Here is a 15,598-nt window from a genome sequence, read left to right as displayed (position 1 = left end):
CAAGACGGCCCCCAGACCCCCTGCCTACAACTGGCGCTCAGGTAACTTCATATCCTGGATTCGTCCCTGATAATTCAAAGGTGAATTTTGAACTCATCAGATCATTTTACCGGGAAAATAATGTGCGGTTTTAACCTATTGTACGTGTTATAAACTGTTCACAGTTACTATCCGTTATGCATAGGTCTACATTGGACTATAGAATTATAGTTATGATGTTAATGCACATTCATTAGGTTTTAAAAAGTGAATGCGCGAATCTAGAAGAGGCAAGTGTAGGGGAAAGACCCCCCCCCCACCCTGCCCCCGGTGAAAAATTCTAACTTCTCAAATTTATAAAGCAAAATTACATATTAACCTACAACCCCCACTCCCACATCCGATAATGAAAAAAATTAATAACATTTTTTTAAGTTCTATGTAATAAAGATAAGTTTATCCGGCAAATGTCAACTGAATTTTTTGCAAACTTCATTTATCATGTTTATAGTTGTTTCCAAATGAGAAAATCCTCAGTTGTGTTCAATTAAATGAAACTGAAATATACTAAAATATTCATCTTTTATATGAATGTAAACTATCATTTAGAAACATTCTCTCTTTTTGTAAGTGTGTATGAGTTGTTGTAATTATTGTATTTTGTCATTTTGTATGCCCAAAAGGGCCCAGAATTTGGAAATAAAATTATCTGAGCTATCTTTTTCAAATCCTGGATTAATGCCTGAGATTTTATCTTGATAAAGCAGACCGATTTTTCATTCTAGCAAGAAAAAATTCTAAGAACCTGATACATTGCACAAAAATACAGTCGAGCAGTGGTTTTCGGGGTTTCTGGTGTTTCGAGTCATTAGTCATACCCAAATTTGCGCAATGTCTCGTTGCTGTTCGTCTGATTCATGATCATGATAGTAAGCTTTTTCTGTGGGTTTATTGTTTTCTGTGTCTGTGTATTTACTTATATATAAGTATATCTTTTTGCTCTAATTTGGTCACGGCATTTCTTATTCTAACTTCGATTCAAATCAATTAGATTTCCTTTAGTTATTTTCAGTTTCATTTATAATATGCTCCGACAAAAATGGGAGGGGGGAGCAAATGCATGCAAGTTAAGAAAATTGTCTCTGCTGCAAATAATCCCAAATTGGACTCGTCCACTAATCGGCGCGCAATAACTATGAATGAGACATATTAAGTCCTGCTGACCATTCACAAAACAGCTGAGACACCCCTGCGAATGTGTTCGGAATGTTTTCTTTATCGTTGCTAAGTGTGTAATAAATCCAGAGGTGCTCGAATAAAAGTTCACGAGACTTCACCGAGATTTGTTAAGTTCCTGTGAAATATCGAGCGGAAGTATAAGTGCTCGGATAATATTCTCAAAATACGTAAGTACTGGTCGTTTTTCATATCATATCCTACTTGCATTTATGTTAGAACATGAAAATCGTTTAAGATGTATGTTTTATTTCACCACCTAGCGGTTATTTATATTAAACGATAACATTCAGAACAGAGTTATCGTTCGTGTTCAACCACGTGTAAAGTGGTTGAAAAAATAAACATTGGGTTGCTTAATAAAATAATAGCCATGTTTGATGCTTGTAGTGTGCAATACCATGTTTTTAGAAAAGTAATGCGTGTCTGTTTTGCATAAAAAATTAATATTTCGAGTCATTTTCAAGGAACATTCTGCATAAAATAGTATCGTCTGTTTCACTATTGATGCTATTACTAGGTCAGGCGCGGATCGAAAATTAACCCTCAGGGGGAATCTCTACAAGCATGTTAATTGTTGCAACAGCAGACAAAAACTACTTTTTGTATTGTCGCATTTATTTCTAGAACACATTTTATCACCAATTAATGAAGATAAAGTTTGATATCATATACCTAGTAGTGTATCAGCCCTGATACACGTGTTTTGGACTAGGTGAGACAGCAACCGGAAGCTAGGGCTGTATCACCCTCGGGGCTGATATTTCTCTGTCTCAGCCCGTTGTCAAGGGGGTGTATTGCCCTCAAATTTGAAATCGATAATTTCCATATGTCTCCGCTTTAAATTAAAACTAGTTTGTGAAATAACGATAGAATTACGAATATATAATACAAATTATCACCTTACACGTCTGAATATCTTTTTTATTACCGAAAATTGAAAAATAATAATTCAAAAATAGCGCCAAAGAGTGATGTGTATCCAAGTAAGGGGAGGTTACTTACACAACGCTTTTGTATTTAGAACAACAGCAGGCTTTATTTAATATCAATCAACGTTTAAATTATGGAGGATATAGAGAAGGATGGAATGAGACTTAATCTTAGAAAACCAGAGATTAGACTGTAAAAATTAAGGTGTTAAAGTAATGGACGCGCTTATGAACGTTCTCAAACAACTTTCTAGTTGCTATAGAATCTAATAGTATGGATCTTTATGAATGAATCTGACGGGAAACTTACGAAATCCCAGTGAAAGAATTTGACTCATAACGAAGCTGCGTAGGAGGGAAGTTTCTCTCTCGATAATTTTGAATTCTAGAGGATAGTGCTTCATTTCAGACGACAGACTCCCTTCGACTGTATATTCAAATGACGATGGTTTGTCAACAAAGTCCGACAACTCTTACAGTTTTAACACATATAAAAAGAAATAGAAACGAACAAGTGTTGTATATCCGAAAAAAATCTATTCTAGCTTCTTCATGATAAATCATATTCCTAATTCGGAATATAAATTTGAATTAAAGTCTTTAATTTTAGATATATGATATAAACAACATCACACTTTTGTTTTGATCCCGTCCCTGGTATCAGCCCTCGGATGGTATCGGCCCGCGCCCTTCGGGCTTGGGCCGATACCAACCGCTCGAGCTGATACCAGGACTGAGATCAAAACAAAAGTGTGATATTCTATATAAATCAATAAACCTCTAGATTTTATATTTAACTACAAGTACCTAGATTTTATGAAATAGACTATAAACACGAGGCATGATTTTTACTGCGAAACTGAAAGGGTCAAATAAAATCACGTGGTCTAAAATCTAAATGACAATAACATTCGCAGGGGTGTGAGAGGTTTGAATGAACTTTACCATGGAGAGGGGGTCAAATGAATTTTTTGAGATTTGTTTCATAACAACTACATACATTTACATTAAACTTTATATCGAATTTTCGAAGAAAATTATCGAATTAACACACACGCAAATGACTAGTTTAATGTACATAAGTAAGACACGCGAGTTATGTACCCTTTTTAAGATGAATGAAATCGCCCAATTGATTGAAAATCGGGTCACACCCTCCAGTAAATATTCTAGCTATATGAATATATATTTGGTTTAATCTAAACTGATGATTATTTGGTAATGATGTTAATCCAACACCAATTATTACTTACATTGTACCTTAGACAATATTTAGCAACCTTTTGCGATGACCCCCATCCACCTTTCAAATATGGTTAATCTATTTTTAAATCAGGATAATACACACGTGCACTGAATGGTGAACACCCCTTTAACTTGAAAATTCTTGCTCACTGTTGCTTATTACATCCCACATAACATTTATTAACATTTTAATATAAGGAACATTTGTTTAGGCAAGCAACGTGGCCCATGGGCTCTTTGGTTTTTTTTTATGTTAACAAATACAGTGAGTCAAACTGATAAGATAATGTCTGCTATGAGAGAGAGACGGAGAGAAAGACCCACAGAGAGAGACAGACAGACAGAGACAAACAGAGAGTGAGAGAGAGAAATATGTATTAGCATAGACAATCAGGAACAGACTGAGTGTGAGAAAAAGAGAGTGAAAGCAACAATAAGAGAGCAAAATTTACAGAGAAAGCCAGAATGAGTAGGAAAGATTGAAAGAGAGAGAGAGAGAGAGAGAGAGAGAGAGAGAGAGAGCACCTGTTTAAAATGAAATAATGAAGGAGAGAGAAGTGAGAAAGCAAGAAGAGAAATTATGAGATAGAAAGATAGGAGAGGATAAAGAAATAAAGAAAATGAGAGATCAATAGTATATGTTTAATAGAAAGTCAAATACAGAGAGAGAGAAATAAAAAGAAAGAGAGAGAATTGGCTTTATTAAATCCATGTAACAATACAGGATTAGAACTCTACGTTTAATGTTTGTAGATCAAAGTCATGTGATGGAGTGACTGAGTGGAATCCCAACCCCAGGGACAGAAAAACCACAGCAAGGAAACCAGTGTCTGCTGAAACTGATGTCTCCCCCCGAGATACTTCACTCTCTCACAGCGACAGGTGTTGATGGTTGTTATCACATTTCCTGTGTGACTCCAGACAGGGTCTGGGTCAGTGATAGAAACAATCTCATCTTGACAGACACAACAGGTGTCCATCTACATCGTGTGAAGGATTCATATAGTGATTTATATGGAGGATTACACACAGTGAACAATGAGAGTGAACTGATTTATATAGATAGGAATGAAAACATCAACAAACTGTCAAAGGATATGAAAACAACCACCACATTTATAGAGAGAACAGTTTCTACATGGAGACCACAGTGTGTGTACTGGTCCCCGTCCAATGGGGATCTACTGGTCGGGATGTATAATGATGATACTGGGACAGGCAAGGTAACCCGGTACAACCAGAGCGGGCAACTAATACAAAGCATACAACATGACAACACAGGACGGGAACTGTATATTACACCAAACTATATAACAGAGAACAACAATAGGGATGTCGTGGTGTCTGACTATAGAGCTGTAGTTGTGACAGAGTGCGAAGGAAAACATCGTTTCTCCTACACAGGACCTCCATTAGGATCAGGACTAGAGCCACGTGGAATCTGTACTGACGCGCTGTCACACATCCTGGTGTGTGATGGATGGACCAACACAGTACAGATGATAGACAGGGATGGTCAGTTCCTGTCACATCTACTGACAAAATCACAAGAGAGTGTGCTATGGAGCCTGAGTTATGATATGTCAACACTCACCGTCTCTGGGTCGGATCATACAACAACAAGGTGTGTGTCTACAGGTATATCACCAGACAGGACGCTCTGACACTTACAGGTAAGTCTAAGTCATTATCATTTGTTTTATCATACATGTAAATTTATTAGATAATTAAGACATACAGTCAGTGTTAATTTTCAGTCAATAAGATAATGTTAGACAATGTTTATATATGCAGAGTTCTCATTAAGCGCCGGCTCGTCCAATTTTCGCCGCCCATTTTCGCAATGGCGCCAGTTATTTAACTTTCTGAATCAAAAAGTAATATAATAATTTTTTAAAAATCTGAATTGCAGTTTAAGTATTTAGGTAGCATATGTTATCATGGCCAATTTCGGAGCCCTTATTACAATGGCGTCAGTTACTTAAGGTGACTCATTACACCTTGAAACATTTTCTCAAATCAGCAAAAAATTACTTGATTATGATAGATATCATAATGGATAAGAAGTATCTAAGTCAAATAGGCCAAAAATGTGCAATTTTAGATGACAAGTTACATTTTCAACAATTTTAATTCAGTAAATAAGAAATAAAGCTCCAGGTGGATTCGAACTCATGATCTGTGGTTCAGAAGCCCAACGCTTTAGCCACTAAGCTGCGACGATATATACAACCGAATCGAACGATATAAACTATTTAATAAAATATTTAAATCGCCATCTTGTGATGTAGTGTTTTAAAAAGTATAAGTCTGGGTGTAAATAGGTACCTTAACTTTTTAAAATTAATATGATAATCATAATATAAGTTCCTTTCTTATATATGCATTAATAATTCTGGAATCACAATCATACTGATTTAAGTTTTGCTAAGCATTTTTCTTTCCCTGTTTTGTAAGAGGCATCTGAAGCTCAGGGAAATATATTGATGGACCAATTGTTTTAATAATGGTGGGACATTTCCGTTTCTAAAAGTAGATGACAAATTTAAATTTCCTATATTTTTGAAAATTAAAGGCTTTTCTTTTTCAAACCCATAAGGTGGGTTGCTGCACAAGAATGGCAGCCATTCCAGATCCAATATGTTGCACTAGAGGATTAATAATGAACTAAAGTACAAAATAAAGTCAGATTCATTAGTCAATCTATATAAGTGTCTGCCATTTGCTTGCCTAAACCGTTCAAGTAAGCTTTTCTGATCACCTGTTAACGGTACAGACAGACAATGGTTAAATCATTGTCTGTCTGTAAACTTTCGGGGTTTTTTACGTCTTCTATAAAACCACTCGGCCAGTTGTAACCAAATTTGGCTTAAAACTTCTTTATAAAAGTTGTGTATAAACAAACTCATAATTTACAGATTCGTAGTTGATAATCTAACCCATTGTGCTACACTTTAATGTACCAATTTTGGAAAAGGAAACATTCATTATATTATACTTAATTTTTGATTAAGGTCTTCCGTTTCCAACGGAAGACCTTATAGTGATTGTAATGTTTTTTATTATTATTATTATTTTTTTCCCCTTTTTTGTCCACAAGATTTCTCAGAGATGGCTAAATATATTTTCTTGAAATTTTCGAGACTGATAGAGAATGATCATATCTCTAGGCGTTTTTTTTGTTTTTTCAAAATTCACTTCCTGTTGTCCGTTTCCTGTCCCGCGACAAAAAGCTATGGACAATGAGATCTCAGAAACGATAAAGACTTGAAACTCCAAACTTTGAGGGATGATAGACCTATAGTTGTAGATGTGTTTAAACTATTTTGTTTTGTTCGTCGTAACTTCCGGTCGTCACCGGAAGCTCTTCAAAAATTATGCTTTTACGCATTTAATATATTTCTGGGAGAATTGAAATAAAAGTATAAATGCATATATATTGCATCTTTCCGATGTTAACTAAACATAAAAATTCTACTTCCGGTGAGATATCTCAAATATCTCATGTAACCTTTTTTAAAACAAATGTTTGAACCCCGAGATCTCAGAAACTGTAAGTGATCAAGACACGAAACTTACTTGGATGATAGTCATTTGATGGAAGATGTGTTTAACCGTTTTTATTTTGTCGACCGTCACTTCCGGTCCACACAGGAAGAGTTCAAACAATTCAAGTTTTTGAAAAGTTTAACCAGATTTCTCAGAGATGGCTGGATGGATTTTCTTGAAATTTTTAGGACTGATAAAGAACGAAAATATCTCTAGGTATTTGTTTCATTTTTTCAAAATTCACTTCCTGTCGTCCGTTTCCTGTCCCGCGACAAAAAGCTATGGACAATCAGATCTCAGAAACGATAAAGACTTGAACCTCCAAACTTTGAGGGATGATAGATCTATAGTTGTAGATGTGTTTAAACTATTTTGTTTTGTTCGTTGTTACTTCCGGTTGTCACCGGAAGCACTTCAAAAATTATGTTTTTACGCATTTTATTTCTTTAACACAAAATTGAAATATAAGTATAAGCGCTTTCATATGTCATCTATCCGATGATTAATAAACAAAAAAAAATTACTTCCGGTGAGATATCTCAAATATCTCAGGTACTCTTTTTAAAACAAATATTATTACAGCGAGATCTCAGAAACTGTAAGTGACAAAGACACAAAACTTACATGGGTGATAGACAATTGATAGAAGATGTGTTTAACCGCTCTCATTTTGTCAACCGTCACTTCCGGTCTACACCGGAAGAGTTCAAACAATTCAAGTTGTTTAAGAGTTTAACTGTTTTTGTTCGACAATATAAGATATGTTGATAGCCAATAAAGTCCTGTTGTGTAATGGTTAAAAATACTAACTTTCATTTTCATTGAACACTTCCGTTTGTCCGTTTCCTGTTCCGAGACAAAAAACCTTGTTTCCTAGAGATTTCAAAAAACGATGACGACTTGAACAATCAAACTTTGTGGGATGATAGACCTAGGTATGTACATGTGAATATACTATTTTGTTTCGATCGGCATAATTTCCGGTCGTCACCGGAAGCACTTCAAAAATTTGTTTGTTTTTTTCATATTTTATATATTTTACATAAAATGAAAATATCAGTATACAATCTTACATATGTCATCTATATAATGTTAAATTAGCAAATAAATTTTACTTCCGGTAAGATATCTCAAATGTCTCTATGTAGCTTTCCTTTTTATAAATTTGATGTCCGCGAGATTTTTGTCACTGTAAGCGAATTAGACACGGAACTTTCATGATTGATAGAAATTTGATTGGGGATGTGTTTAACGGGTTTAATTTTGTAAACTGTCACTTCCGGTTCTTACCAGAAAGGTTCAAACAAATCATGTTTTTAACAAGTTTAACTGACTTTCTTGGGTGTTTCATCTAGCCTGACAAACAGTGATGTACGCTGAGCAAATGTATGAGAAATACCAGCTTTTGTTTTTATTAATCACTTCCGTTTGTCCGTTTCCAGTCCCGAGACAAAAAATATTGTTTCTAAAAGATCTTAGATTTGGCAGAGACGTGAACAACCAAACTTTGAGGAAAGATTCACTTATCATTGTACAAATGGTTAACATTTTTGTTTAGTTCGGCATTACTTCCGGTCGTCACAGAAAGTACTTCAGAAATTGATTTCTTTTTCATTCTAGTTGTTTAACATGTAAGTAACGTCCGTATATATCTTTCACAATAATTATCATATCCACTTTTTTCTCTGTCAGAGAAGCAATGTCTTACAGTTAAATTGATACATGTATATCAAAACGGAAGACCTTTTTGTTGCTTTTGCAACAAGAGTCTAGTTATTGTTTATTTTGATAGGATGTACATATAATATGGAGGTGTCCCATACATGTACCACCTCAAACGTTTTATGTGTGGAATCATTTAATTTTGTTGGGGCCAATTTTTGTGGATTGTTTATTTTTTTGCTTATTCATGGGGATGTAATTTTGAAGGTGCGTCCATTTTCAGTTTTAGTAAGAAAGAATACTTTTTTAGTTTATTTCATTGAAGATGTGAATTTGTGGGGAGGGGCTACCCATGAATGCCACAAAAAATGAAAAAATTGAGCCACAACAAATTGTAATGATTCCACAGTATATGTAGATGTAGCTGTATCAATACATACAAGTAACCTGTGAGATATAGATTAATTAACTGTTAATTAATGCCTTGTAGATGAACACAGACCCCGTTCTGATGGGGAGGTCTTGTACAGCTCAACACCAGCCGTAGAATGGAGATAGCTTGGATATTGACAGGTTGTAAATGTACAAATCTAGTCTGCTCTTGAAACCACACATGTTTGTCCCTTTGTTCAACATCTGCAGCTGAAATTCACATGGACTTTTATACTGACTCCTGTTTATTTCACACTTTGTGATCAATCCAAACATGGCTGTCTGTAGCTATATGTGGAATTATATGTTATTGAAATGCATTGCAGATATATTTTTTTAAATAATTAAAATAAAATTCAAATAATATTACTTAATAGTGTTTAGATTTATAGCCACCACGCAGCACAGTTAAGGCTGTCAATAAACTCCGTTCAGACAAAAAGTACGGGAAATGTGCATTATGACATCACAGTATATTACAATCCTCGAAAGTACTTATTAATCTATTTATTAGTAAAATTAACTTATATTAATCTTTTAATTAAAAACAACAAATACTATTATTAATAATAAATGCTACATCTGCTTGTACCATGGGACTGCCATATCACGTGACCACTATGAACATAAAATATTGTACTGTTATATATATATTTTAGAAATATATTGCATTTGAGTGACTGTTATTGATTTTAAAAAGGACATGCCAGTTTAACTAAAGTATACGTGTTTTCATCACAAAAATTTGCCCATATTTTTATTGACCGCCTTAACTGTACTGCGCATTCGATACAACTTACAATGTATGCCATTGAATACAAACATTGTGGATTCCTGGCCATGGTTGACTATTGAAATGTCCATCAGAGTTTATTGTGGAATCAAAACTTTACAAACAGACATACAGACTGATAATGGAACCTCATTCAATGATGTAAATCATGATAATGGGACCTCATTCAATGGTGTAAAGGCTTGTAGTGTATAAGCTGATGTGTTTGACCTCATGAAATGATGTAAAGTCTGATAACGGGACCTCATTCAATGATGCATGCATAAAAGCTTGTGGTGGGACCTCATTTAATGACAAAAAGGCTGATAGTAAAGCTCATTCAATGATGAAAAGTCTGATATCAGGACCTCATTCAATGAAGCATGTAAAAAGGCTTATAATGGGACCTCATTTAATGATTTAAAGGCTGATAATGGGGCCTCATTCAAGGATAAACAATCTGATATCAGGATTTTACTCAATGAAGCATGTATAAAGGTTGATAGTGGAACCTCATTCAATGACAAAAAGGCTGATAATGGGGCCTCATTCAATAATAAAAACGCTGATAATTGGGCGGTTGGGACCTCATTCAATTGTGTAAAGGTTGATAATGGAACCTCATTTGATGATGTTAAGCTGATAATGGGACCTCATTCAATAATAAAAAGCTGGTAGTTGGACCTCATTCAATGATGTAAAGGCTTTTAATGAGACCTCATTCAATGATGTAGAGGCTGATAGTAGGACCTCATTTAATGATAAAGAGGCTGATAATTGAAATCCATTCAGTAAGTAAAGGCTGATATGAGACCTCATTCAATGATATAAAGGCTGATAATGAGACTTCATTTAATGATGAAAAGGCTGATAATAGGACCTTCTTCAATGGTTTAAACGATGATAGTGGGACCTCATTCAATAATATTAAAGCTGGCAGTTGGATCTCTTTCAATGATGTAAAGGCTGAAAATGGGGCTCATTCAATGTTGTAAATCCTGATAATGGGACCTTATTCAGTGATGTAAAGGCTGATAATAGGACCTCATTTAATGATGTAAATCCTGATAATGGGACCTCATCCAGTGATATAACAGTAAAAAATGAAGCCTCATTTAATGATGTGGGGGCTGATAGTGGGACCTCATTCAATGATGTTAAGGCTGATAGTGGGACCTCGTTCCATGATGTAAAGCTGATAACGGGACCTCCTTCAATGATGTAAAGGCTACTAATGGGACCTCATTCAATGGTGTAAAGGCTGAGAATGTAACCTAATTCAATGACGTAAAGCCGATAATGGGACCTCATTCAGTGATGTAAATCCTGATAATGGAACCTCATTCAGTGATTTTAAGGCTAATAGTGGGACCTCATTCAATGATGTCAATTCTGATAATTGGACCTTATTCAATGATATAAAGGCTGAAAATTTGACCCCATTCAATGATGTAAAGGCTGATTGTGGGACCTCATTCAATGATGTAAATTATGATAATGGGACCTCATTCAATGAAAAAAAGGCTTAAAATTGGACCTCATTCAGTGATGTTAATCTTGATAATTGGACCTCATTTAATGATGAAAAGGACCGTGTGTTTAGAAATCTGCATTACATACGAGGGTCAATAAAAAATAATACAAATACAATGTGACTGTCTATCATATATTTTTTATGAAAGTCATATTTAACAAATTAATCTGTGCACCAGCACGTTATTGCGAAGTTTAAGTCCATTTGATGAAACGGTATTTTTGGTACCCCTTTTTAAAAACAACATATTTTGTCACCACGGCACACTGTAACGTTCAAAACATGACGCCAAAACACGCACAGTTTATAGATATACCCAATCTTTATATCACGCTTAGTCTCTTGTGCCTTTCTCCTTACTTATTAAAATGGCACTGAACCACTTAACATCTTATTTGCACACATTTGTTTGAGATCATTAGTTCCTTACTTGTTAAAATGGCACTGAACCACTTAACATCTTATTTGCACACATTTGTTTGAGATCATTAGTTCTTCAAAGCTTTCATTTTCTAACCGTATATCTCTTAGTTTACAGTAAGGATAATCTTAAACGTCGGCTGACGTTACTTATTGTTTTACCAAATATTTACAGATATTCTACTCTCTTTCAGACTGTTTTACATTCAAAATACAATTACCAAGACCCCCAGAAAAATTATTAGTTAAACACAAACTTGCAAATAATTGTTGACTTATTTTTTGCACCATTGAGCATTTTCACAGCTTGTTTCGGCTTTTTCATGAGTTAAATCCATTTTGTTTGTACTTTTCGTTGCGCCGTGACGTCCGGCAACATCGATGTTTTTGGTCCATTCTAAAGAGGACTCACTGTCTTTAGATACTAATATCTGTTCGACAAAACAATATATCCCGTCATTATTTGGAACATAGAATATCAAGACAAAACTTAATTGAGGTTTCAATAGTATTTGGTTTTAAGACAAATTTATAGAGATGTTACTTTCAACATTATATGGTTTATTGTTGACATAAAATTTTGACCGTGCGCCGTGACCTCATTTTTGCAGGATTAGATTCTAAATCATTCTTAGAAATAAAGGAATTGCAAATTGTTTGAAACTATTACTAAATTATGTCTACCAAATTTTGTAATGATATGACATTAAGTAACATAGCTATGACAAAAGTCTTCGTATTTTTATTGACCCTCGTAAATAGTGCCTGTTTGAGAGGGTAACAGTTAAAATTGACACCCCTCAAAAGCCATTGGCAACCAACGCAAAGTAAATATTAATTGTGAAATTCATGAGGGGAGGGGCTAAAACCATCAGAATGAATGCAATCTTTAAATCAAAGTACTGAAGTACTGACGGGAGTTGATTTTATCTATTATTATTAATTTTAAAATCAACGATATCTTATTTTGCATGGCAAGTAGTATCTAATCTGTATTTGAATCACGCACATTATTCTCGAACTTTTCGAGAAAACCCCATATGAATCATGTTCTATAATATTTAAAGATATAATTAATTCCATCAAACTATGTATCAGTAATCGAAATATTTCTAAAAATTGTACACATGTCTGGATTCAGGCAATATTGAACTCGTCTCGTTCAACAAGACGCTCGGCTGTCTTCGTTAATCTCCGACTACCAAGAGAGACTCTTCTGTTCGTCTAAGATTTACGGATACAGCCGAGCGTCTGGTTGAACGAGACTTTATTAAACTCTTGCGTAGGAATACATACGACTAAAAGATATCTAAATTATTCGTACTATTTAAAATCTGACTATTTTTAAGGTATTTATAAATACCTTTCCTTGAAAATTAATGGTTCAGCATACAGTATACTGAATTTATTTGTTATTTTCAAGATCTAAGTCTTGTCAGCGGTAACGATTTGTGCTTAGGTCCAAACACTGTTTCACGTTCGGATTGCCAGAGTAACTGCATAGGAGAGTTGATTAAAATCAACTCCCAAAAATCTTCTTTACTCCGGACATCAAACAGTCGAACTGCACTGCTAGCATGATTGTAATAAGCACTGATCTCTACTAAAATTGTGAATTTCATGGCCTCAGGGTCAGGAGTTCTGGTGTGGCTCCGTTATGATTATAATATATGATATGGTTAGGGGTTCTGGTGTTAGGGCGGGGCTCCAATGATTATATAGTGAAAATGCATTAATTCCTTAAAAATCTTCTCCGCTCCTGGCTATTTAGCCAATAACTAAGTGCATAGTTATGATGAATAAGATTGACTCTTCTTAAACTGTTATTTTCATGACAATTTTTTGACAGTGACAATTGGCAGGGGGGGGGGGGGCTCTAAATAACTGCAATAATTTTTTGAAAATATCCTTTCAAAATTATGAATTTCATGGCCCCTGGGTCAATGGTTCTGGTGTTAGGGCATGCTCTAATGATTATTTAGGGTAGGGTGGTGTAATTTCGACTAATTATTTTTTTGTACATTTGATTTGTTCAATTATTTCACTGTATGTTATTCTACAATTGTTGTCATATTTTTTTTTAATTTAGAAAGTTTATTAGTTATAAGAATTCCTGGAATATTTAAAAAGATTTTATGAGCCATGTTATCATAATGCACATGAATAAACATTGCAAAAGCCACACTGCAGTTACTCAGGTGACCGATACGGCCTCTTGTTATCTTTAGACAATACTTTCGGGCAGAAACAAGCCAGTTCAAGCTCAAATCCACAAGATGGCCGCACATCCCCATTTAGTTGGCTGGATGGTTAACACAGCTAACCATCAGATACTTCTAAAATTGGTTAAAAAGATATATGTAGGCAAATGTTATGAACTCATTCAAGCAGTCTCGGTTTTTGACCCATTTCATCGCTCTTAAGGGCCTTTGGGCCTCTTACTATCTTTTAACAACATTTTCGGGCAGATACAAGCCAGTTCAAGAAATATTTACATTTTGATCCTCAAATCCACAAGATGGTCACATATCTAGTTAGCTGGATGTTTACATTACTAACCATCAAATATTCCTAAAAGGATCTATTGTGAATAACAAAAGAATTTACCTATTAATAGGGGAGATAGATTTCCTAAATTTTTTCGAATTTGCATTTTGAACCTTGCAGTTTTATTCTTAAGCTTCAAAGTTGGCCAAAACAGCATTTTCTTAGTAAAAGGTATATTTCTGCATGGCTTTTGGCCTAGATATATCCTTCAAGACCTGCCTGCCCCTAAAAAAATCTTCGATAAGTTGATAGGTTTTGTTCAAGGAAATAAAATAAAATAGAATTGTTTAGGGGCAACGCAGCCCTGGGGTCGAATTTTGCCCCCCAAAAATAAATTCAGAAACGAATTTCTATCATAGTGGTCTATATTTACATTGAAAGATGTGAGGTCTGGTTAGCCCAGTCATCAGCATATTTTGTTTTCACTCCAACATGCCAGCATGCATTTATCATTTTTTAAAAAAAATATGTATTCTATAACTAAGGCATATCTGAAGTCTATTTCATTTTAGATTTCTGAGTAAGTGCGTTTTTATGATGAAATCCTGATTTAAATATATTAATTTTCTTCTACAAATGTTTTCAAACCAGTCGGTATATTTCTAACATTAGCGTTTTTCAGTACTTTCAGTACTTTGATTTTTATATTGGAGAGGCTAGCGCAACAGTAGTAAAACATTTTCAAATCCTGGGTTTGTGTTTGAGATTTTATTCTTAATCTAGATATTTTTAAACTCTTTATATTCAACTTTATACAATGCACATAAATACACGAGCAGTGTGTTTTCGGGCTTCTAATGCTTCGCGTCATTAGTCATACTCGCATTACTGGAGTCACGTGATGCAGACTGTCGTCGCAGATCGTCTGATTCATGAGAATGTAAGAGTTTTCTGTTTCACTGCATTTCTCCGCGATTGTCTGGGTATTTATTTTATTTACATATCAGTGCACTTCATTTAAAGTGGTTGCTTTATTTTGGCTACGGAATTTGTGGAATTATCGTTACCGGGCTACAGAACAAAGCAGTTGACTATGAAAGGGGAGTGTGACTATAGTTAGCCATTACATGTATCACTTTAGATTATTTACAGTGTGCGAACTTAACATATAAACTGATAAAATGAAACCACTCTATAATGATACCACAAATTACGGGAAATCAGAAATCGAGGGGATGTAGATAAATCATCTATTTCGTCTTTCCTGTAAAATCTACTTTCGTTTTGGGAAGGTCGGGATTAAGGTGGTGCAGGCGAGTAGTTCTTGCCGAGTAACATTTCTCTCCAGTG

The 15,598-nt window shown here is 34.7% G+C and overlaps 1 protein-coding gene across 5 annotated transcripts in view; it reads left to right on the top strand.

Annotated features, from left to right (window-relative positions):
* The window catches only part of LOC105332837 (uncharacterized), a 302,923-nt gene that overhangs the window by 92,897 nt on the left and 194,428 nt on the right, over positions 1–15,598 (top strand). For 3 of the 5 annotated variants that reach the window (XR_010710218.1, XM_066073572.1, XM_066073569.1), the window contains exon 1: positions 15,121–15,188. The exons of 1 other annotated variant lie outside the window; for it this stretch is intronic. The gene's annotated coding sequence lies outside the window, so the exon portion shown is untranslated. Of the gene's footprint in view, positions 1–15,120; positions 15,189–15,598 lie in introns of those variants that run through there. One more of the 5 variants, XM_066073570.1, reaches the window with a different exon arrangement.

This window comes from Magallana gigas, chromosome 10 (assembly GCF_963853765.1).
Source record: "Magallana gigas chromosome 10, xbMagGiga1.1, whole genome shotgun sequence".
In the NCBI taxonomy this organism is placed as follows: domain Eukaryota; kingdom Metazoa; phylum Mollusca; class Bivalvia; order Ostreida; family Ostreidae; genus Magallana; species Magallana gigas.
The sequence above is the reverse complement of the archived record's forward strand: the minus strand, read 5'-3'. Positions and strand labels throughout refer to the sequence as shown.